At 41.3% G+C, this 22,367-nt stretch overlaps 1 long non-coding RNA gene across 1 annotated transcript; it reads right to left on the bottom strand.

Annotated features, from left to right (window-relative positions):
* Window positions 1-6,586: 6,586 nt before the first annotated feature.
* LOC138985944 (uncharacterized) lies at window positions 6,587-22,361 on the bottom strand. The gene is made up of 3 exons (XR_011462870.1): window positions 22,211-22,361; window positions 8,934-9,053; window positions 6,587-6,655 (listed from the first exon to the last, which is right to left on the bottom strand). It is a non-coding gene; the product is annotated as an uncharacterized lncRNA (long non-coding RNA).
* Window positions 22,362-22,367: the final 6 nt, after the last annotated feature.

The following is a 22,367-nucleotide window of genomic DNA, read 5'->3' as shown; positions in this document are numbered from 1 at the left end:
ATGAAATTAAAAGACTCTTACTCCTTGGAAGGAAAGTTATGACCAACCTAGATAGCATATTCAAAAGCAGAGACATTACTTTGCCAACAAAGGTCTGTCTAATCAAGGCTATGGTGTTTCCAGTAGTCATGTATGGATGTGAGAGTTGGACTATAAAGAAAGCTGAGCGCCGAAGAATTGATGCTTTTGAACTGTGCTGTTGGAGAAGACTCTTGAGAGTCCCTTGGACTGCAAGGAGATCCAACCAGTCCATTCTGAAGGAGATCAGTCCTGGGTGTTCATTGGAAGGACTGATGCTGAAGCTGAAACTCCAATACTTTGGCCACCTCATGCAAAGAGTTGACTCATTGGAAAAGACTCTGATGCTGGGAGGGTTTGGGGGCAGGAGGAGAAGGTGATGACAGAGGATGAGATGGCTGGATGGCATCACCGACTCGATGGACATGAGTTTGAGTGAACTCTGGGAGTTGGTGATGGGCAGGGAGGCCTGGTGTGCTGCAGTCCATGGGGTCACAAAGGGTTGGACATGACTGAGCGACTGAACTGAACAGTCACTCAGTCCTGGAGTTTTCTGTGTCCTTAAAAGTATAGGACTTAAAAACTTAAAAGAAAATTAAATATAAAATTTTAATATTTTCTTACCTGTTTTTGTGTTTTGTTTTTGTTTTTCCACCAAGTCCTTCCCCCATTCTTGGGCAAAATCCTTTGTTGTGCCACCCAGTACTATTACAAAGAAGTAATTTACATCATCATAGCTAACTGTCAAATATTTTTAACATCCCAAAGCAAATAGCATATCCCAGGGAATATGCTTCCCAAAACAACAATATGCTTTCTTTGGCAAATAATCAATTTTGCTAATTATGATTTTATTTACATTAAAAAGTTAGAGATGCATAGCAATAAATATGTAATTGTATAATTAAATTTTCTTTAAAAATCATAATATTTACATTTATTTTTGGTGTATTAAAGACTTTTATATAGGTTTTATAGATATTTCTAATTCTCAGAGCTATGATAGAGATTCTTTTATTAATTTCATACATGAAAAATAATCCCTGAAATCATAAAGAAGTTTTTTAGCATGCCCAAAGTCTCAAAACCAAATGAGTGGAAGATTCACAAACTTGTCTGAAGTCTATCACATTGAAAACCACAGTTCTTCAGTGAGGACAGCAAAATCATCATATACTAAATTACATTTTAGTACCTAATATGTATATATTAAAACTGTTTAGAGAACATTTAGGATCTTCATATAATAAAGGCTGAATTTTGCTGTCTGATAGAAATATATATTTTATACATAATGAAACACATTCATATGCTTCACATTAAAAGAACTAATAACAAAAAATAATTTTAAAAACTGAATTATTTCTTTCCTCCTAACAACAGCTACATAGACGTTTGATTAGTAGATGCAGATTATTACTTTGTTTAGTTGCTAAGTTGTGTCCTACTCTTTTTCGACCCCACGGGCTGTCCATGTGATTCTCCAGGCAAAAGTCCTGGAACAGGTTGCCATTTCCTTCTCCATAGGCTATTCCCAACCCAGGGAAGCCATGTCTCCTGCATTGCAGGCGGGTTCTTTACTGCTGAGCCACCAGGGATTTGGTTTATTGCAAGGTTTCATGTTTACACGGTGTGAGGAAATGCCTTCCAGTTACCTCACAAGACCGTCAACGTCACCAAGTGAATGCTCACAGCTCCAGAATGTTCGTACAATAGCCTGTTACTGAAAAGAATATATTATGACTCCTGGGAAAACCTGTGGGATAAAAGCAGTTATCCCTTTTGCTAATCTTTCCCCCTGACCCCCCACGCTTTATGGCAACTGGTCAAAAGAATTTTAAAGAAAAAAAACAGTTGGGGAAAATTCATTTAATCATTACTCTACCTAAGGAATGGTCCAAATCTCTTAATACAAGTCCAGAGGAATTTCTGCTGTATATAGCATCACCGACTCAAAGGACACGGGTTTGGGGGGACTCCGGGGTGGTGATGGACAGGGAGGCCTAGCATGCTGCCGTTCATGGGGTCGCAAAGAGTCGGACTTGACTGAGCAACTGAACTGAACTGAATAGAACTGATTAGATTGTTCTGAAAGTAAACCTCAAGGGCCAAAACATGACTTTTCCTCCAAAAGAATGATAAGTTATTTCCACAATCACGTATTTTGAGCAAAATGTAATAAATCAAATAAATTCAAACACATGCGCTGAAAGGTTCTAGAGAAGCAAAGAGGGATTTTGAATCCCCTTTCTGGCCACATTCTGACAAATACTTAAGTGACTCTTCTGAGTCAGATACTGTTTTGAGGCATTGATGACATCATGGGGATCAAGGCAGACACACCCCATCCTCCAGCAGACCTTATATTTTAGAGGGGGGCAGAAAGAGGGGAAATAAACCAACAGATTGATGAGCTAGGATGCCAGGTAGCAATCGTTGCAAACCCACCTAACACGGTTCAAAATGGAATAACGCCTGTCAGTAGCCACTCAGAACTGGACCTTTCTGAGGTCAGTAAGTCTATTCTCAGAAAAACCACACCTCACAGAGATGCACCCACCCGGATACTGCTGGGGGCCAGAGCAGACCTGAGCTCACCCTACTGTTTCCTGCAGCTCGCCCATTGCTGCTGCTGCTACTGCTAAGTCGCTTCAGTTGTGTCCGACTCTGTGAGACCCCATAGACGGCAGCCCACCAGGCTCCCCCGTCCTTGGGATTCTCCAGGCAAGAACACTGGAGTGGGTTGCCATTTCCTCCTCCAATGCATGAAAGTGAAAAGTGAAAGTGCTCAGTCATGTCTGACTCTTGGTGACCCCATGGACTGCAGCCCACCAGACTCCTCCATCCATGGGATTTTCCAGGCCTGTTAGAGCTCAACAAAAGGCTCAAACCATCACCCTTGGGGCCCACGCCACTCCATGGGTCTGGCCCCTTTCCTCTCTTGTAAAGTGAATAAAAACTTTCTTCTCTTCTCTGGTTAACACTTCTGTGAGTTCTTTCACAGCCTGGCTTGGCAACAATCATACGATGAAGACAAATGACATCATCCATGCATATGTATGGCTGTGTCCCTGCATGGTCCACCTGAAGCTATCAGAGCATTGCTGATTGGCTACACCCCAATACAAAATGCTTTGGTGTTAAAAAAATAAAAAATTAAAAAAGAAATGACATAGTCCAAGAGAATAGAAAGGAGGGGTATCTTACAGACGGAAATATTGAGGAAAGAGCCAGAGGAGGTGACACTTCTGTGTGGCAGTGAATTAAATGAGTCAGTCTGCATGTAAATAATAAAAAGGAGAAGCTCCCAGGAGCCACGTGTGCAAAGGCCCTGGGACTTGGATGGGACTGACACACATCAGGCCTGTACTGAGTTGGCCAAAAGTTCACTTGGATTTTTCCAAAACATCTTATAGGAAAGCCCAGGGAACTTTTTTAAGCCAATCAATGCTCACAGAGTGAAGAGAAACTGTAGCTGCATTTTTCTATGGTTTATATTTCTTAGTAATGAGTTATGTAAGTTTCTTATAATGTTAGAGGTTTCTTCTTCCAAATCTGAGCCACCATGGTCTAGAAGTTGGAAGAAATCAGAGGGCAATAAGGACCAAGCAAAGAAATATTTGGCTTCCCAGGTGGCACTAGAGGTAAAGAACCCACTGCCAAAGCAGGTTGGACGTGAGCCACGTAAGAGAGTTCCCTGGGTTGGGAAGATCCCTGGAGAAGGGCACAGCAGTCCCCTCCAGGGTGCTTGCCTGGAGAATCCCCATGGACAGAGGAGGCTGGTGGGCCATGGTCCAAAGAGTCAGACATGACTGAAGCGACTTAGTGTGCACGCATGCAAAGGAATATGATTTCACGCTTCCAACTAACAGCTGTGAGAGTATCTTCACAGGAGGAGATAAGTGTGTGTCCTTGCCAAACCTAACGCTGATAAATCACAAAAGTGACTTTGAAACCAACATCTCACCAACTTAGCTGGTCTGTCATGGTGATGGGGACATTTCCAGAAAAGGAAAAACAATCTCCTAATATATTTAAAAGATGACACGAACCAACCATATGCTGTCTATAAGAAACTCATCTCAACCAGAGGTAGGTTAAAAATAAAATGCTGGAGGATAGTATATCAGATGCCAAGATTTTTCAAAGGAAAGAAATAGTGAGTATATTAATATTAAATTATGTAGTCTTTACAGCAAAGAACATAACCAGAGAAATAGAATCTTAGTATTCAATGATAAAAGGCAAGTCCACCATGCTGCAATACTAAATGTGCATGCAGCAAACAGCTGAACTGTCAAATGTGTGAAGCAGGAACTGACAAAAGCAGGAAGGAAGACAGAAAAATCTCAAAATTTAAGTACAGATTTAGCACCATTCTCACAACTGACAGAACAACTATAGAGATAATCAGCTAGGTATTAAAGAACTGAAAACCATCAACCAAAAGGGTCTCAGTTACATTTGCTAAAAGATTCTACTCAACAACAGAATATACGTTCTTTCCAAGGGCCCACGGGACATGTACTAAGACAGGCTGCCTCGTGCATCAGAAGCAAATTGAAAAGACTTACACAAATTACGTTTTTTGAGCACACTGGGATCAAGCCAGAAGCAATAACAGAAATATAAGTGGGAAATCTCTGAAAAGTTGGAAACCAAGTAAAACATTTCTAAATGACTCTTGAGTTAAAGAGGAAGCTTCAAAAGAAATTAAAGATACACTGAACTTGAATAAAAATAAAACTATAGCATGAAATTTGTGGATACAACTGTAGCAGTTTTGAGAGGGAAATTTACAGTGTTGAATATTACATTATATAAGAGGAGAAGCATCCAATCATTAATATATCTCAGATCTCAAGGACTTAGAAAAAAGGGGCACAATAATTCCAAAGTGATTATAAAGAAGAAAATAATAAAGATAACATAAAATCAATGAAACTGAAAACAAGCAAGAACAGCAGATAAAATCAATGAAACAAAGTTATTCTCTTTTAAATAATAAAACTATCAACTCTCTAGTAAGACTGACAAAAAGAGAGAGAGAGAAAGAAAGCACAGATTACTAATATTAGAAATGAGATAGAAAATATCACTATAGATGGTACAGACTTCCATGGATAATAAAGTTATACTAGTAACAATTATACACCCATAAATTTGACAACTTAAACAAATATACCAATGTCTCAAAAATCACAAAATCTACAACTCCTACAACATGAAATAAATAATTTGAAATACCCTGAAACTATTTAGTAAATTAAATTTATAATTAATAACATCCCTAAAATTGTCTCCAAGTCCAGATGGTTTCACTGAAGAATTCTATCTAATGTTTAAAGAATTAACAATTCATAATCTCTTCCAAAAAGATAGTAAGATGAAGAGAAAATTTCCCAGTTTATTTTGTGAAGTTAGTAACCCTGATAACAAAAACAAAGATAGCAATAAAAAAAAATAGATAAGTTAAAACACAACCCAATATCCCTCTTGAACAGAGATATAAAAATTCTTAACAAAATAATCAGATCAGATCAGTCGCTCAGTCGTGTCCGACTCTTTGCGACCCCATGAATCGCAGCACGCCAGGCCTCCCTGTCCATCACCAACTCCTGGAGTTCACTCAGGCTCACGTCCATCAAGTCAGTGATGCCATCCAGCCATCTCATCCTCTGTCGTCCCCTTCTCCTCTTGCCCCTAGTCCCTCCCAGCATTAGAGTCTTTTCCAATGAGTCAACACTTCACATGAGGTGACCAAAATACTGGAGTTTCAGCTTTAGCATCATTCCTTCCAAAGAAATCCCAGGGCTGATCTCCTTCAGAATGGACTGGTTGGATCTCCTTGCAGTCCAAGGGACTCTCAAGAGTCTTCTCCAACACCACAGTTCAAAAGCATCAATTCTTCAGGGCTCAGCTTTCTTTATATTCCAACTCTCACATCCATACATGACTACTGGAAAAACCATAGCCTTGACTTGACGGACCTTTGTTGACAAAGTAATGTCTCTGCTTTTTAATATGCTGTCTAGGTTGGTCATAACAAGAAAGCTGAGCACTGAAGAGTTGATGCTTTTGAACTGTGGTGTTGGAGAAGACTCCTGAGAGTCCCTTGGACTGCAAGTAGATCCAACCAGTCCATCCTGAAGGAGATCAGTCCTGGGTGTTCATTGGAAGGACTGATGCTGAAGCTGAAACTCCAATACTTTGGCCACCTGATGCAAAGAACTGACTCATTGGAAAAGACCCTGATGCTGGGAAAGATTGAAGGCGAGAGGAGAAGGGGACGACAGAGGATTAGGTGGTTGGATGGCATCACTGACTGGATGGACATGGGTTTGAGGAAGCTCCGGGAGATGTGATGGACAGGGAAGCCTGGTGTGCTGCAGTCCATGGGATCGCAAAAAGTCAGACACGACTGAGTGACTGAACTGAACTGAACTGTGTTGGCCTTTATGAGTCAACTGCCCCGTGACAGTCCCTGTGAGCAGACCCTGGATGCTGTGCTCACCTGTACTGCATCACATGCCAACTGCCGCAGCCCCAGCACACTCCGTTTCACTCAGACCACATGGACAGGGTGACTCACACAGGGAGATGAAGGCGTCGAATGTATAGGACAGTCTTTTGGACTCTGTGGGAGAGGGCAAGGGTGGGATGATTTGAGAGAATGGCACTGAAACATGTATATTATCATATGTGAAATGAATCGCCAGTCCAGGTTCGATGCATGATACAAGATGCTCGGGGCTGGTGCACTGGGATGACCCAGAGGGATGCGATGGGGAGGGAAGTGGGATGGGGGTTCAGTATGGGGAACACATGTGCACCTGAGGCGGATTCATGTCAATGTATGGCAAAACCAATACAATATTGTAAAGTAAGTAGCTTCCAATTAAAATAAATAAATTTATGTTATATTTTAAAAAAAGAGAAAGAATGCTAGGGAGGAAGATGCAATATTTTTTCACTATAAGGATTTGAATTTCACTATAAGGATATACAATTAACAAGGGTAGCCTTACAGATACAGACACCTGAATGTCACCAAGCTTCCTCCTCCTTATGTGCAAATAAGATCAAATTAATACAAGTATCATTGCTAGCTTGCAGCCCACCATCTTTATAGCAATGTATTCTCTGTCATTATACCTTGCCTCCATCTATGCAAGTTCTTCAAGCTTTCTTATTTCTTCCAACAGATCTAGGTGTCTGTAGAAGTCTTCCATGCTCACAGGTCGTTTTTAAACTATTGCTGTTTCTGCCGCCCTAGCTACATAGAAGCCCTCTCCTGTGGTTGCAGTGGGGTGATGCTGTAAATGCTGTGCCTCACCTTTGATCAACCTCCAGGTGAGCACCGAGATTTCACGTACTTCTCGTACATTTTCATCCTGGAGTACTGCTGGTGGACAGAGTTTATATTCTCTTGTCCACCCATTTTCAATCTTGTGTATAAATCCCTTCCCTCTATTCCCTGTGGTCTCACAGAAGGCTGGCAATATTGGATGGATTTTATTAAAGAATGAGTGGCAGATACTTTGTGGGCTTGGATAGCTCTTGGGATTTCATCATGGCTTCTGTTATACCTGCTTCCTTGCTGGCGCCTCGGCCATTGCCTCGAGCTCCCAAGTTTCCGTGAGAAAGCCTATACTTCTTAGCGTGAAGGTTAAATAGGGTGACCGAATTTTAGAAAGGCAGCTCAGCACAAAGCCATATCAGACAAAAATATTATTATAATAGAATATATGAAATAATTGTCCACATATTAAATTATGAGTTATTATTTTAACACAAAAATATGAAAAACAGATGCTTGAAATTCTGTATTCCTTTTTGTTGTCTAAATTGTTTTTTATTGTTGTTATTCTCTGCTGTGTCCGACTCTTTGTGACCATATGGACTGTAGCCCACAAGGTTCCTCTGTCTGTGGGATTCTCCAGGCAAGAATTCTGGAGTGGGTGGCCATGCCCTCCTGCAGGGTGTTTCCTGGCGCAGGGATCAAGCCCACGTCTCCTGCATTGGCAAGTGGGTTTTCTTATCACTGGCTCCACCTGGGAGTCTCCTGTTACATACAGCTGTTATTTAAGCACAACAGTAGGACTAGTAACAGTGACAATTAATAGTAACTAACAGTAGGACTAATAAAAGGCAACATGTGTGAAAAATATAGCAGTAATTTTACGTTCCTTTTTGTCCTTTGATTTTGCGGTTTAACTTTAAAAATTCTTTATTTTTCAGGTCCCATTATTGTATATTCTAGAGGTACATAAATTTAAGTATTTTTAAAGGTGAACATCAACATAATGGACAGAGTTAAACAAATATTACCTACTGCTGCTAAGTCACTTCAGTCGTGTCCGACTCTCTGCGACCCCATAGACAGCAGCCCACCAGGCTTCCCCATCCCTGGGATTCTCCAGGCAAGAACACTGGAGTAGGTTGCCATTTCCTTCTCCAATGCATGAAAGTGAAAAGTGAAAGGGAAGTCGCTCAGTCGCGTCCGACTCTGTGCAACCCCATGGACTGCAGCCTACCAGGCTCCTCCATCCATGGGATTCTCCAGGCAAGAGTACTGGAGTGGGGTGTCATTGCCTTCTCTGAATATTACCTACATTTTATTTAAAATAACAATGGTGTTTTTTTTTCCACAATAGAATAGGATACTTTTAATCTTTCTGTTTCTTTTCAATATACTTCTCTGAACTTCATTTTGCCTTTAGGATATCTTTTTATTCTTTTATGTAGTGGCAAAATTGAACACAGTTAAAGATGAAATTCACTTTGACTTGAAATTTTGTTCTTATCAAAGCTATACTACATTGATTCTTGGTGCTAGTCTAATATGGTAACATCAAACTAAACAGGCTTTCAACAGAAGTATAAGAGCATGGAGTACTTAGGGTTTTACTTACCAGCAATGGCAGTCCTTTGCAAGTTGTAGGAATTAATTTTCAATTTTCCAATAATGTCACCCAGGGACTCCTGGCTTCTGGTCTGACATGTAAAGGGGTTGGAAGCTATGAATCCTGTCCCTAAAATTGGAAAAAAGGTAAACAAACTGAAAATCACCAACTATTCCTTGATCTATCAAAGAATTGAGGTTATAGATCAAGACCCTACCCTAACATTGACGAGACAGTTGACTAAAGGGATTCACAGCTTACTTGGAGCAAAAGCACATGATTGAACTGAGTACCAGAAGGAATACTCAAGTAATAATTGCTGGAGGTTCAGCACTGACCAGCTGAAGAGTTATAAGCTCCTGGAGTTTTTTCAGATATAACACCAAAAGCACAATCAATCAAAAAAAATTGATAAGTGGAATATCATTGAAATTAAAAATGCTAGGAAGGCACTATTAAGAGAATGAAAAGATAAGTTACTGATTGAGAAAAGACATTTGCTAAAATCATGTCAGACAAAGGACTTGCATGGAAAGTATATGAAGAAGTCAAAACTCAACAGTAAAGAAACAAACTCAGCGAAGTGGGTGTAGAGAGAACACATCTCAACGTGATAAAGGCCACACATGACAAACGACAGCTAACACCATACTCCGTGGTGAAAGGTTTAAACTTTTCCTTTAAGACCAGGAAGAAGACAAGGGTGTCAACTCCTGCTGCATCAACATTGCAGATTATTTGGTCGATAAAGGATGCATATGAATGAAACATCAGACCCTTTTTCTTCACTAAGAGAAAACTTGGAAGATGCTGGCGAGTGTCTGGAAGAAAGAATGTGTTTCTGCATCATCGCAGACGTTGAGGGTAACTCTGTGTAAACTTATATTTAAATTGTCTTAAGTGCTTTAAAAATTAATCTATAAAACCAAAAACAAAATACTTCAATAAAAAAGAACAAAAAGCCCAATTATAAAATGTGAAAAATGTTTGAAGCTCAACAAAGAAAATGCACAGATGGCAAATAAACATGAGAGAAAGATGCTAACATCGTACATCATTAATGAACTGCAAATTAAACGAAGAAGGAGATGCAGCTACATGCCTTTTATAGTGACTACAATAAAAAGCACAATAAAGTCATCCACATTGTATCTATATGCTTGTTTTGGCAGATGAACAGCTTGCCATTCAGGTCATTTTCATCTATAAAGCTTTTATATAGATTAGCCATGTCTAAAATACCCATCATTCTTAAGCATTCAGAAGTTCAATGGATTTCATAAGTTATATTCCTACAGGAAAATGGTTTTAATACCCAGAGATAATTTGAACTTGTAAAATCAAAATTGGATTCCAAATTTTAAATTACAGTTTTTGTAAAGATGTTGAGAAAGTCCTATTAAACTCGGCTTCCCTTTTCTGTAGACGTACTTTTGAATTTCCAGTAAATGTGTCGTGTGTTTCATTATATGAATTTTTGTTGCAACCCACACATAGTATCAAATAACTCAGGAGCAGTCAGGTCATCCTTTTCCTGACTCATCATGGCCCCTTTAAGATCATTAAACAGTTTAAGAGAAGCAGCACACAAGTTTCTGTTTTATTGTAATTCTTTTCCCATTTTTTATCCTGCATGTTCAGTTCAGTTCAATTCAGTTCAGTTGCTCAGTCATGTCCGACTCTTTGCAACCCCATGAACTGCAGCACACCAGGCCTCCCTGTCCATCACCAACTCCCAGAGTTCACTCAAACCCATGTCCATCGAGTCGGTGATGCCATCCAGCCATCTCACCCTGTCGTCCCCTTTTCCTCCTGCCCCCAATCTCCCAGCATCAGAGTCTTTTCCAGTGAGTCAACTCTTCGCATGAGGTGGCCAAAGTACTGGAGTTTCAGCTTTAGCATCATTCCTTCCAAAGAAATCCCAGGACTGATCTTTAGAATGGTCTGGTTGGATCTCCTTGCAGTCCAAGGGACTCTCAAGAGTCTTCTCCAACACCACAGTTCAAAAGCATCAATTCTTTGGCTCTCAGCCTTCTTCACAGTCCAACTCTCACATCCATACCCGACCACAGGAAAAACCATAGCCTTGACTAGATGGACCTTTGTTGGCAAAGTAATGTCTCTGCTTTTCAATATGCTATCTAGGTTGGTCATAACTTTCCTTCCAAGGAGTAAGCGTCTTTTATTTTTTATTTTTTTCAGATTTTTTTTATTTTATTTTTAAACTTTACAATATTGTATTAGTTTTGCCAAATATCGAAATGAATCCGCCACAGGTATACCTGTGTTCCCCATCCTGAACCCTACTCTCTCCTCCCTCCTCCCTCCCCATACTCTCCCTCTGGGTCATCCCAGTGCACCAGCCCCAAGCATCCAGTATCGTGCATCGAACCTGGACTGGTGACTCGTTTCATACATGATATTATACATATTTCAATGCCATTCTCCCAAATCTCCCCACCCTCTCCCTCTCCCACAGAGTCCATAAGACTGATCTATACATCAGTGTCTCTTTTAATTTCATGGCTGCAATCACCATCTGCAGTGGTTTTGGAGCCCAAAAAATAAAGTCTGACACTGTTTCTACTGTTTCCCACTGTTTCTCCATGTAAATATTTCTAAATTGAAGAACATTTTTCTTGTCCCAAACTTTTGAAATATGATTTTACAATAGCCCAACATTTTAATATATCTCCTGTGACTCAGTGGTTAAGAATTCACCTGCAATGCAGTAGACACATGAGATCAGACACAGGAGACCAATCCCTGGGTCAGGAAGATCCCCTGGAGAAGGAAAGGGCAACCAGCTCCAGTATTCATGCCTGGAGAATTCCATGGACAAAGGAGCCTGGTGGGCTACAGTCCATGGGGTTGGAAAGAGTCAGAAACGACTGAGCAACTGAACATCACAGAGTCATCCTCTAGACATGTAAAAGGCTATCGTCTTTTATTTCAATAACGTCTAAAACACCTTAAATGTTCCTCTGCACATTTCAAGGAAACTGAAAATTGATTAAAAAAATTCTCATTACAAAATCCTCACTCTCACAGATAAGCAAATCACACACTTCAGCACTGTTGTGTAGAGGTTTGCAGAAAATTCAACAAGGTAAAATCTTTTTGTTTTATTTTGTAAGACATTTATAAACTGAATGGAATTTTTCAAAATTTACTTTTGCTTTATTGGCCAAATCAACAGTTTGATGAGCAGAGTTTAGAGGGTATTTAGAGCAGGATACAACATTTTTTTTTTTACATGTACTCATGTTTCATTAAAATCTTCACAGAAATTTAGAAACCAATTTCAAACTACCTTCTTCAAATCAAAGTACCTGATAGCTATGGATAACATTTTCATTTGTTTGCTTTTTCTGTGATTCAGCTCATCACTTGAGATACTATAAAATATATGATTCTTAATAAGATATGACAGAAAGGGCTATACACTCCAAGAAACCAAGAGATTTTCAAAACTTCTCCTTTTGTTTACTCATAAGACATTTTAGTTTGCATCTGTGAACTAGGAAATGCAGCAACACATTTTCATAGGATAAGAAACAGAGTGATGCAATATTGTCCAGAGTGCAGCTCACTTACTGGAGGCACCGTCTTGGCCTCCACTGTGTTCTGCCAGGGTGGGGCCTCTCTTGCAAGCGCCCTTGTCCATCTGGCTAAAGAGGTAAACGAGGGCAAGCTTGAATCCCGTGGACCCCACGTAATGTTCACTGAAGCAATACCTAGAATCGAGGTCACAGAAGCAGCCTAGAGGTCCATTGACAGATGAATGGGAAAGGAAGTTGTGGTACATTTATACAATGGAATGTTACTCAGCCATAAAAAATGAATTGACTTGAGCCAGTAAGTGGGTGAACCTAGAGCCTGTTTTACAGAACAAAGTAAGTAGAAAGAGAAAAACCAGTATCATATATTAACACATACACATGGAATCTAGAAAAATGATACTGAAGGACCGAGCAGAGAACAGACTTATGACAATGCAGGGGAGGGTAAGAGTAGGATGAAGTGAGGAAAGAGCTGACATGTGCACACCCACGTGTAACACAGATCGTGGGAATGACATGTGCACACCACACATGTAACACAGATCGTGGGAATGACATGTGCACACCACACGTGTAACACAGATCGTGGGAATGACATGTGCACACCCACGTGTAACACAGATCGTGGGAATGACATGTGCACACCACACATGTAACACAGATCGTGGGAATGACATGTGCACACCACACATGTAACACAGATCGTGGGAATGACATGTGCACACCACACGTGTAACACAGATCGTGGGAATGACATGTGCACACCACACATGTAACACAGATCGTGGGAATGACATGTGCACACCACACGTGTAACACAGATCGTGGGAATGACATGTGCACACCACACATGTAACACAGATTGTGGGAATGACATGTGCACACCACAAATGTAACACAGATCGTGGGAATGACATGTGCACACCCACGTGTAACACAGATTGTGGGAAACTGCTAAATAGCACAGGGAGCCCAGCCTGGTGGGAACCTAGAGGGGCGGGATGAGAAGAAGGGAAGGAGGCTCAGAAGGGAAGGAGTATATGTATGATTATGACTGATTCATGTTGTGGTGTGGTAGAAACCAACACAAAATTGTAAAGCAATTTCACACCAATTAAAAAATTATTACAAAAAATTAAAAGGACCTGCTGTATACTATGGGTGACTTTACGCAATACTCTATAATGGCCAATATGGGAAAATAATCAGTTCACTTCAGTTCAGTCGCTCAGTCGTGTCTGACTCCTTGCATCCCCATGGTCTGCAGCACACCAGGCCTCCCTGTCCATCACCAACTCCTGGAGTTTACTTAAACTCATGTCCATCGAGTCAGTGATGCCATCCAGCCATCGCATCTTCTGTTGTCCCCTTCTCCTCCTACCTTCAGTCTTTCCCAGCATCAGGGTCTTTTCCAATGAGTCAGTTCTTCCGCATGAGGTGGCCAAAGTATTGGAGTTTCAGCTTCAACATCAGTCCTTCCAATAAACACCCAGGACTGATCTCCTTTAGAATGGACTGGTTGGATCTCCTTGCAGTCCAAGGGACTCTCAAGAGTCTTCTTCAACACCACAGTTCAAAGGCATCAGTTCTTCAGTGCTCAGCTTTATTTACGGTCCACCTCTCACATCCATACATGACTACTGGAAAAACCATAGCCTTGACTAGACGGACCTTTGTTGGCAAAGTAATGTCTCTGCTTTTGAATATGCTATCTAGGTTGGTCATAACTTTCCTTTCAAGGAGTAAGCATCTTTTAGTTTCATGGCTGCAGTCACCATCTGCAGTGATTTTGGAGCCCCCCAAAATAAAGTCTGTCAATGTTTCCATTGTTTCCCCATCTATTTGCCATGAAGTGCTGGGACCATATGCCATGATCTTTGTTTTCTGAATGTTGAGCTTTCAGGGGAAAAAAAAAAAGAGTGGATAAAAAAATAAAATAATTTGGGAAATGCAAACTGCAGCCAACTATGGGCAAGTCTGGTGAGAGTTTGGGATGAGTTGTATTTACAGGCAGGGAATGCAAAGACTGCCTGAGGGTGGGATGTCCAGATTAGAGTCCATGTGGTAAGTTAATTGGCTTAAAGGGGGTAGGGATTCTTGGCAGATACTCCTTGGTCAGGGGATCAATTACAGTTTTCTGTAGATCAGGCAGGGGAAATGAGTCTCCCTGTTCTTGAGATTCTCCCCTTTGCTCACCTTGCTCCCCGCCGCCTTAAATGTATGGGATTCTCCATTTCATTTCAGATTGAAATCCTTTCACATTCTAGATAATAGCTGGCAGGGTCACAAGCAAATATAAGTTTCAGATGTGACCTTGCCAACGGCCCTTGTGGTCAAGTCTCCCTCTTCTCCCAGGGCCCTCCCTTGTATGCTTCTTAGAGAAGACTCCCATGGAGCTTGTTAAAGCTCCACTGTTTTGGTTTGAACAGACTCACCCAGCCTTAGCCTCGCTACCCAAATAACCCTATGCACTAACCCTAATAAAGGGACAGTCCTAAGCCCTGTAGCTGTCTCTGCCTGAGCCCTGCATTGACTTCTCCATGTGGACTCTTGAGGCATGCTGCATACTTCTTTCAAGATCCATCAGTCTTAAGCTTCTCTATTTCACTTTCCCTAGTAGTCTTTTGTTGAATCCAGGCTCACAATCCAACCGTAGATCCAGGGTTCTATTTACCAATTACTAATTTGAAAAAGCCAAAACAGACGTGCGCTTGCTAAGTTGCTTCAGTCGTGTCCGACTCTTTTCAACCTTATGGACTGCAACCCACCAGGCTCCTCTGTCCATGGGATTCTCCAGCAGGAACACTGGAGTGGGTGGCCATTTCCTTGTCCAAGGGATCTTCCTGACCCGGGGATGGAATTCACATCTCTTAGGTCTACTGCATTGCCAGGGAGGGTTCTTCACCACTAGGACACCTGGGAAGCCCGTCAGATAAGGGAAGTGAAGAAAGTCACATTGATTCAGTGGTTGCTTTTCATTGAGCATCAATATCTTTGGCGGAGATCAAAAAGCTTTTAACTGGTTTAGAAGGACTTGCATATCTATCCCAAACTTGTGACACTGTCACTTCTCCACCCAGTACACGTCCAGATTCTTCCATGCATATTATTTAACATGCTCTGTTCTGATCATTCCCCTTCCTTATCCAGTTGTATTTCCACCTGCTATTAACACAGGCACTTAGCCTTCTCTTTTGCTGTTGTCTGGGTCATGCTAGTAATGGAATCGGGATCATTCTCATTTTTACTATTTAAACTCTTCGAATACATGATCACACTATTTACAATGTTAAAAATTAAATTTTCATTCTCTTGATAAAAAAGTATAGCAGTTCATCCACAGGAAAAGACAACTAATAAACTCAGGATTACAATATATTTAATGTTCATATCTATATTGTTGCATTGATTAGGCCTTACTGTCACAAATACTCCAATACTGGGTTTTCTATTATGGATTTTGCTTTATGTTTGCATAAATAGATAGTTCATTCAGGTGGTTTTGTACATCTGATAACTTATATGCTCAAAGTGTCCTCAAATCTCATAAAATCAGCTCACATCTTTGTTTCCTTAAAAATAATTTTCAGTGGAATATAGTTGCTTTACAATGCTGTGTTAGTTTCTGCTGTACAGCAAAGAGAACCAGCTGTACGTACACATATATCCCCTCTGTTTTGGATTTCCTTCCTTTTGGATCCCCACTGAACACTGAGGAGAGCTCCCCGTTCCGCACGGTAGACTCTCATTAGTCATCGATTCTGTACTTCCTGTCGATAGTACACGTGTCGGTCTGCAATCTCCAGTTCCCCTCTCGCCTCCCCCTGCCCTGTGTCCACTTCCTGTCGATAGTGCACGTGTCGGTCTGCAATCTCCAGTTCCCCTCCCGCCTCCCCCTGCCCTGTGTCCACACACATGTTCTCTAGGTCTGTGTTTCTACTTCCGCTCTGTAATAGGGTCATCTACACCATTTCCCTAGATTTCACAAATATACTCACATCTCTGAATGCCTGTTCTCTCAGGTTCTACTGTTGCAATGAATAGTTCCAACTTCTAGTCAAGACTGACTGAGGTTCCCAATTCTCTGTTTACTCTGCAAACTGAAAATACGTCTGGAAATTCTGTAGGTGGCAAACTATTAGAGACAGTATAGGTGGGATTAACTTGATCCTACCTGATGCATTTTTACACAAATGATGTCACAACAAAAACGGAAATACAGGACCCTAAGATATTAATGAAACATATTAACCATGGGATAATTTCATATCAGTAAATCAGATGGAGGAATGAAAAGAGACATATGACAGTCAGGTTCAGATTAAACAATTAAATCGCAGAGGACCTCAGACAACTCTGTCTGAGTTTGTATGAGCAAGAATGAGTTTTTAAGTTTCCCCCATGGAATAGTAAGGACAGTTTCAAAGGCTCCTCTTGGCTAAATGTATTTTACATGAATACATAATGCAAAAGCTGAAGTCAAAAGCAGGTACACTCTGGTCTATTCAAGGCCAACTTCAGTGACGTAAGTTGAAAATCCATAAATACATGCACTGCAACCTCTCTTTCTTCCTTTCTTTCTCATTTTATCTTTCACACTCTTCCTGTCTTTCATCTTTCCTCTTTTTAGGGCTCAGATGGAAATGTTGTGTTTATCTGGCAGCAAGGAAAAGCTCTCTGACTTTTTCACTCAACAGCTTTGGAACGGAATCCAGTCTGTGAAAGTCAAGTTGAGGTTCCTTTATTGACCCACATCGGACGGTCCTATAGGCTGTCGGGCAGGCTTTGACCACCACCACCTAATGTTTACAGGTCCTCCAGGCTGGGTGGCAGGCAAGGAGTCATTTTCAGAATCTACAGGACAGGAGTATGAGAATTCCTGAGAATGGGGAGACGGGAACCCCAGGCCACCATGTGAGGTCCCTGAGAGCTCTGTGTCTCGTTTGTATCTACGACCCTGGCCACACTTGTGCATGGCACGGTAGTCCTTCAGTAAAAATGTGTTGAATCAGAATAAATCCCAGTACAGGGACTTCCTTGGTGGGCCAGTGGTTAGGAATCCACCTTCCAAGGCAGGGGAGGCAGGTTAGATCCCTGGTGGGGGAGCTAAGATCCCACATACCATGGGGCAAATAAGCTTGTGTGATTCAACTTCTGAATCCAGTGCTCCACAGTGGACGCTGCTGGGCCACAACTGAGACCATAAATGTTAAAAAAAAATCCCAGTATGAGAAATAAGGCCTCAAGACCTCAAGTAGATCAGATCAGATCAGTGGCTCAGCTGTGTCCGACTCTTTGCGACCCCATGAATCACAGCACGCCAGGCCTCCCTGTCCATCACCAACTCCTGGAGTTCACTCAAACTCAAGTCCATCGAGTCAGTGATGCCATCCAGCCATCTCATCCTCTGTTGTCCCCTTCTCCTCCTGCCCCCAATCCCTCCCAGCATCAGAGTCTTTTCCAGTGAGTCAACTCTTCGCATGAGGTGGCCAAAGTACTGGAGTTTCAGCTTTAGCATCATTCCTTCCAAAGAAATCCCAGGGCTGATCTCCTTCAGTAGGATTCAGTAACATACGTTTACTCCAAAGGAGAGTAAAGAGCAATGGGCGGTTTTGCTAAAAGCCAGGTGGACTTCTGACAATTATTCCTTGGTGTGTTACCACAGGAGTCTACAGGTTACTTCCTGTGGAGATCCACACACGAAATACAGTTCAGTCATCTCAGAAGTCCAAAAGAGTCGGGAAGTTCTTACTTTTAAATGATACATCCGTAAATACTCCTCGAGGAGCCCTTGAGAATACTCTGGACGCTGGCGCAAGTAGCACATGGACACCCACTCAGCTTACTGCTGAGGTTCGGGTGACACCAGGCATGGCTTCCCCACTATCTGGAGGTTGATTGTATTTGTTTCAGACAGACAGTAATGTCTGTGTGATAAAGTTATCATTACCATTGCATATGCGGGAAAATGGGGGTTCTATTTTCTCCCCTGTGATCTCAACCTTATGGACAGAACTAGACATAGCACAGCACTGTTTTCTCCCTAGCATCTGCTCTTAGCATGATACAGCTTTCTTGATTTTTTTTTCTTGGTCTGAATTCAACTGTATTTGGCTATCAGAATTGCAATCAACACTTTCATATAATTCTCCTTTGCCTCTGTCCTTGTCTTTATTTTTAGCCTTTTGGAATCACTGTTTTAGGTATTCTCTTATATACACATTGAGGTAGATTTTGCTTCCTGATCCAATTTTTTAAAAAGGTTTTTTTTTGATGTGGACCATTTTTAAAGCTATGATATCGCTTCTGTTTTATGTTTTGATTTTTTGAGCGTGGACACGGGGGAGCTTAGCCCCTGCACCCGGGGTCAAACTCACACCTCCCGCACTGGAGGTGCAGGAAGGCAAAGTGCTAACCGCTGGAGCGCCAGGGAAGTCCCTCACCCAACCTGGGAAGCCTTTCCTTCAGAATACAAGCCAGGCCCATAGATCTGTGCTGTGACTGGTGTTTGGGCTCAGCTGCATCTTGTTTCATGCTCACTGTGCATATTGCATCTACTGTGTTTCTTTCTGCATTTGGCATGTCTTCTCTGCTTTAAAATTTTATTTTGGTAAATATGAAGATTTCAGTTTTTGCTTTTGCTGTTGTTCTAGAGATACCTTTATTTTTACACTTTTTAAAGTGCTCTCAATCCCCCTTTCTCGTGCTTTTTACTCACCTATCACTGTCTGGCCAGTATTCATTGGTATCTCTACACAATAATCCATGACTTATTCCCTTTTTTCCTCTCTCTCTCATATGCTCCTGTTCTTCAGTCATGTTCTTTATTTTACAAGAGCATATAATGTGTGCATATTCTTCTTTCACTTTTTGTTTTAGACTCAGTTGTAAAATTCAATATATAAAACACTCACTATTGCTCTGTTGGTCAAAGTTTTTCCAGGCATCTTGGTTGGGTCAAGTTCATTTCTAGTAGACTCCACAGAGAGAACACATGAGTGTAACCTTCTCTGAGTGTTAAAAATTATTTTCCAACAAACTTGATACTTAATAAAGAAAGCTTTCATTGACTCTTTGCTTTTAGGAACTGCTGCTCCATCGTGCCTTGATGTGTAAGTTGTTTTGAAGACTGATGCCTGTATAATTGTCTTATCCGTCTAAGTTATTTCATCCTTTTGCCTGGAAACACCAAGGATATATTCCTTCCCTTTGAATTCCAGTCATTTTAGTAACACATCCTCAAAACTGATTCTTGCCCATCCACATTTACGGCAAGTTGGTGAGACCTTTCAAGTTTTGTATTATGTCTAGGAATTTTTCTTGGGTCATAATTTTGCACATCTATTCTGTTCAAATGTTTTTCTCTTCTTTTTCTAGCACATATCATGGTGTCTTTCCTTCTTTGCCATTTCAACCATTTTCTCTCTGACTCTTTTTTAACATTGTCATCTCATTTCCATTCTCTTATCTGCTTATATAATAGTGAAGTCGTTCAGTCATGTCCGATTCTTTGCAATCCCACGGACTGTAGCCTGCCAGGCTCCTCCACCCATGGGCTTTTCCAGGCAAGAATGCTAGATTGGGTTGCCATTTTCCTTCTCCAGGGGATCTTCCCGACCCAGGGATTGAACCCTGGTCTCCTGTGTCTCCTCCATTGTCTGTTTATAATGTGTCTTATTTGCTTTTCTTTTACACTTATTCTTCCCTGAGTACCTTATAATTTTATCTTCCTTTCAGACATCATCTTGTGTTTTCTTTCTGTATCTTTTTAAATCCAGTCAACATGTTTGCTTGCTTCCTGCTTTTGTACATTTCTGCCTTTAAGTTTCAGATGAGAGATTCACATTGCTCTGCATATCCCACAGGCATCATGTAATAGGATATTTAATTTAGCTTAGTGAGTGACTGTGTAAGATACAGATATCCTAATCCCTGGAACTTGAGAATGTTACTCTATATCATGAAAGGAACCTTGCAGATGCGATTATATTATGGATCTTGAGATGGGAAGATTATCCTGGATTCTCTGGATTGACCTTGAAGTAATTATCATTGGTGTTGTTTAGTCACTCAGTCACGTCTGATTCTATGCAACCCCATAGAGTATAGACTGCCAGCCTCCTCTGTCCATGGAATTTCCCAGGCCAGCGTATGGAGTAGGTTGCCATTTCCTACACCAAGGGGTGTTCTCAACCAAGGGATGGAACTTGGGTCTCCTGCACTGCAAGCAGACTCTTTCAGTCTGAGCCACCAGGGAAGCCACCACTGAATATATCTAATATACACCTAAATGTACTTTGTGTATGACATAAACATATTTACTATCTAATCCATTGCATCTTATTTTCTGTGACTCTTATACAACATGAGACTAAAGGTCCATTTACAAAATTGCAGTTTAAAGGTGTGTATTAAGCTTTACCATAAAATTAAAATATAGAGCATAAAGCCTGGAGAGACAAACATATGTATACCAACTGCATGGTGTCACTGTGAAATGGTTTCAGGGATGAAAATTAGGAACTGTGACCATTTTTCCTTGTTGCAGTAATATCTGACTGGTAACTTTCTTGGAAGTAGCTCTTGAGATCCACAGAGTAAAGCATTTTGCTCTCTTTCCCGTATTCACAACAACCTTGGGCTGAAGAAAGGTTAAGTGACTTACACCAAAGTGGGAGATAACCTGTGTTTTGAGACTTGGTCCAGGGCATTTTCCATCACCCCGTGGGATTCATGGCTGGAGGTTACCTTGTCTCTTCAGGAGCCTCGAAGTTTCTGCTAATCAGGGGCCTTCCTAACATATGACAGTTGTATCTAAAGATTCACATTCGGAGAAGTTACTGTGTACAGCCAGAAGACGAACAGAAACAGTGCAAAGCAGGAGGCTGGGGAGGGGGGTAAAACTGAGGTGATCACAGAACAGTACTAGTGAAACTGACACAAGCCAGGAAGGAGACTCCTCACTCACTTCCTGCCTCATCATGTGCCTTCCTTCTCTTCTTCCTGCCTCATCATGTGCCTTCCTTCTCTTCTTCCTGCCTCATCATGTGCCTTCCTTCTCTTCTTCCTGCCTCATCATGTGCCTTCCTTCTCTTCTTCCTGCCTCATCATGTGCCTTCCTTCTCTTCTTCCTGCCTCATCATGTGCCTTCCTTCTCTTCTTCCTGCCTCATCATGTGCCTTCCTTCTCTTCTTCCTGCCTCATCATGTGCCTTCCTTCTCTTCTTCCTGCCTCATCATGTGCCTTCCTTCTCTTCCTCACCCCTCTCCTGCAGGCTCCTACCTCCTTCTTCTAACACAGCCCTGGCTGCTCGTTTACACTGGAAATGGCACCGTGGTTCCCAGCCTCTCAGCTTAAGATCCCCATGGTAGCCTGCAAGTATGGCTACATTTTCCATTTATGCTTTCCCCTTCTACCACCTCTGAAATGTGATAACCTCTGATTGGAATGGGTCATGGTTGAAGAATCAGAGAAGTAGGTTTACAGAACTAGTGTGGAATTGAAAATAAAACACAAGAAATTCTCTTTCAAATTTATTCTGCAAAAGCATTACTGGCATACCATGGAGATATTGGGTGTTTGGTTCTGGACCACCTCATAAAGTGAATATTGTGATCAAGGGAGGAACATGATTTTTTTTTCCCCAGTGCATACAAGTTATGTTTGTATTGTACCATAGTTTATTAAGTGTGCAATAGTATTATGTCTAAAAAATGTACATACCTTAATTAAAAAGCCGTTATTGATAAAAATTGCAAACTGTCATCTGGGCTTTCAATGAGTTATAATCTTTGCTGCCAGAGGGTCTTGCTTCAGTGTTGATGACTGCTGATTGATCAAGTTGGTAGTTGCTGAAGGTTGGAGTGGCCATGGTAATTTC

Source organism: Bos mutus, chromosome 27 (assembly GCF_027580195.1).
Source record: "Bos mutus isolate GX-2022 chromosome 27, NWIPB_WYAK_1.1, whole genome shotgun sequence".
In the NCBI taxonomy this organism is placed as follows: domain Eukaryota; kingdom Metazoa; phylum Chordata; class Mammalia; order Artiodactyla; family Bovidae; genus Bos; species Bos mutus.
This window is presented reverse-complemented; position numbering and strand designations above follow the sequence as displayed.